Source organism: Pteropus medius, unplaced genomic scaffold (genome assembly GCF_902729225.1).
Source record: "Pteropus medius unplaced genomic scaffold, Ma_sr-lr_union100, whole genome shotgun sequence".
NCBI lineage: Eukaryota > Metazoa > Chordata > Mammalia > Chiroptera > Pteropodidae > Pteropus > Pteropus medius.
The window spans coordinates 9,234,930-9,238,351 of NW_024349798.1; the positions used below are offsets into that span (position 1 = coordinate 9,234,930).

At 43.5% G+C, this 3,422-nt stretch overlaps 1 pseudogene; it reads right to left on the reverse strand.

The window, feature by feature from the left end:
* Positions 1 to 371: 371 nt before the first annotated feature.
* Positions 372 to 490, reverse strand: LOC120620610 (uncharacterized; annotated as a pseudogene).
* Positions 491 to 3,422: the final 2,932 nt, after the last annotated feature.

The window sequence follows — 3,422 nt, forward strand, 5'->3', positions numbered from 1 at the left end:
TTTTAAAAGCCCTTTCTCTCTTCCTGCTTCCCAGGTCATTGACAGGTCTTTTTCCCTTGGGCATTTTTCGATTTTTAGGGCTCCAAGAACAGACTGCTGAAGAAGATCCATATGAGTCAGCACTGTCTTTGATGATAAAAGTTTGTATCGAATTACCTTAAGCAATAAAAGGTGATATTGAATTACATAAATGGCCTTCCAAGGAGAGAGAGAAAGAGCTAGCTGACTTCAGGCGAGGCTGAATGCAGGGGTTAATGGCTGTGGCCATAACTCGCTCTCTCTGCCTTGTTTTTTAAAAAACAAGGCAAACTGGTTGACCTCACAGATTGCAAGGACTTTGTCAGCTTACAATCCCTTATTTTTTATTTTTTACACCATAGCACCTGGTCTTCCTAGGTGGTCTCCCATCCAAGTACTAACCAGGCCTGACTCCGCTTAGCTTCCGAGATCAGACAGGATCGGGCTTATTCAGGGTAGCATGGCCGTAGACCTCTCTGCCTTTTAATTCTGCTTTCCCTCTGAGTTGGTTTTATGATGCCTCTCTTCACAAGGTGGTCCTAAATGCCTATATTCCAATGGTTTTCATTTAAAACAGGGGTTAGCAATGGGCAAATTCAGGCCTCCTACCTGTTTTTATAAATAAATTTTTATTGGAACACGGCCACATCCATTCATTTACGTATTGTCCAGGGCTATTTTCACACTGTGATGGCAGAGTTAAGTAGTCTCAACAGACCCTGAAAGCCTAAAGTATTTACCAGCTGGATCTTTACGGAAAATTGTTATCAATCTCTGATCTAAAAGAAGGATTCCTACTTTTGCTTTGTCAGGTATAAACTCTTGAGGGTTGTGTTTGGGTCCTGGTTCTCTCCCTGCATCACTTGCTGTGACCAGGGATGTAGACGCCTCGGACTGGCCAGCTTTTGTCACGTGCCTGTCCCTGTGGCTCAGGGCAGAGCGTCTTGACTGAAAGCCCCACTGAGGCCACAGGGAACAGGAGAGGGGCGCTTCTCCTGGGAGAAAGATGAGGACTGTCACCAGAGGAAGGGGGAAGGCGTGCTGGGCGGGCAAAAACGAGAGAAGCCTATTTCAAAGATGTGAGTGAATCAAAAGAGGGGTAATAGACACAAATGAGAGACTCCTTATCTTTCAGAGCATCCAATCCCTGACAATTCACTTTGACATGGTTTGGGTCAATGTGCAGATGCTTAGGATGATCACGGATTCCTGTGATCAAGAATTCCAGGGCTAAGAATAATAACAACAATAAAAAAATAAATAAAATAAAATAATTCCGGGGCTGTCTCATTCTCGCCACTAATGACTCAACAGAGGAAAAGAGAAAAGAAAACGTAATCGATCTTTCAGTCCAAGATACTGCCAAGGGCGGAGGCTGAATTGTTCAGGCCTCTTAAACCAGATCTGTAATCTGAAACTGGAAAAGACCCCTCAGGCACTGCCCGGGCTCCCTCAGCTCTGAAACTAACTCTTTACCCCGTGGGGCTAGGTGACTAGTCAAACAATGTAGACCAGGAATATAAATACAGGGCACTCCTCCCTGCCTCCCTGAGCATGAAAGACACCACTATAATCCATCACAGAGTTATTTCTCCTGTGTTCAATGTAGCCGTCATGCACTCACCACCAGCTGGTAGCAGCACCATTAAACCTATCTCTCTTTCCAGAACCCAGACTCCTCATCTGGCCACAAAAAACCTGTAATCCCTCTGCATTCCAAAACCTCGCCCCAACCCTACCCACCTCCATACTGACTTCCTCCATCGATGCCCGGATGTAACAGTTCCTCGTTCGAAAACGTTAAATGACAAACCAGATGTCCATCGATGAATGGATGAATGGATAAACAAAATGTGGTATATACATTCAACATTCTAATACATGCTGCAACATGGATAAACCTTGAAAATATTATGCTGTGCAAAATAAGCCAGTCACGAAAGGACAGATATTTGTATGATTCCACTTAAACGAGGCACTTAGAAATTCATCGACACAGAAAGTAGAATGGTGGCTACCAGGGCCTGGGGTAGTGGACGGTGGTGATGTTTGCACAATAACGTGAACGTACTTAATGACCCTGAACGGGACACTCTAAAATAACTTAGGAAGTAAATTTTATGTTGTGTATTCAAAAAAAAGTAAATGGCCTTACACTGCCAGCGTGATATTTCGTTCCTCTGCCGTTCCATCCATAATTCCAGTTTTATTCCCCTGTATTTTTCATGGCCTTAATGCTCCTGCCACAGGTTACTTTCGCAAGACGCATTTCGTCTTTGTTTTTATCACCATCCACACTCGGGCTGTGTCCCTAGCCTGGGGAGTGCAGTGTGGGAGCTATATTTCTTTTTGCAGAGGATATATATTCATCCCCCACTTTTTCGTTCCTTTGGGGACTCCTCTCTCCCTCCATGTGACCTCAAAATCCTGCACATCTTACCCTACCCGCCTTTCTTCTTTAACACTCACTTGATTTCTTGTAGAACCAAGAATTCATGTCCCCCCCCCGATGCTTCCCAGAGCACTTCCTTTTATAAGCTCATCTCTGTTTCTCTCGTTCTAAGCTTCATTGTGACCCAGTCTTTGTCCTCCAGTTTTTCAGCTTGATAAGGCAAGTCACACTGAGTCCAGAAGTGCATGACCCATGAAAAATGTATGCCCGTCATGCCCACGAATCCAGGACGTGTGTTCTCAAACATCGAGGTGCATGAGCTCACCTAGGCGTTTGTTTAAAATACGGGTTCTGGCCCCACCCCATAGATTCATACAGGTGGTTGGTTCATGGACCACACATTAAGAAACACCACTCTAGAACCCAAGGCAAGGTAAATTTTAAACTTCAGCCTGGGATAGTATTGGCCTGAGGTTGGGGTACACAGTAGTTGGCATTAAGGAGAAAGTTGCAATATGTACCTAGGTGTCATATTTCTTTACATTTCACTCCATCTTTTATTTCACATCCAATCTATTTCTTACTTAGTTTTGTTCAATTACTATTAAATGTCATCATTTTGATAGCTCAGCTTTCCATAAATAGCATAATTAAGAAAGTTGCCTAAATGTTGTCTCCTTCCACTCAAGTAGCCATACCTGAGCTATTTTAACCACTGAGATGACAAACCATAAATAGATACCATCATCCGTACAATCAGAGCGATCTAATTTATACACATGGTGCACAGGAAGGAACGCCCAGTGTCCATTCACTCATCCAACTATTATCTACTGAACTTTTGCCATCCCGGCATATTGCACCAGGCAAAAGTGCCCTGGGAATCCAGAAAAATAGAAGATTAAAAAAATTATCAATTACATAGTCGAACTGGTAATCTGGGAGACTAACAGCAGTTGATAAAGCGACCATCCTTTAAAAGAGGAAGAATGCCTATAATCCACTAATAGCC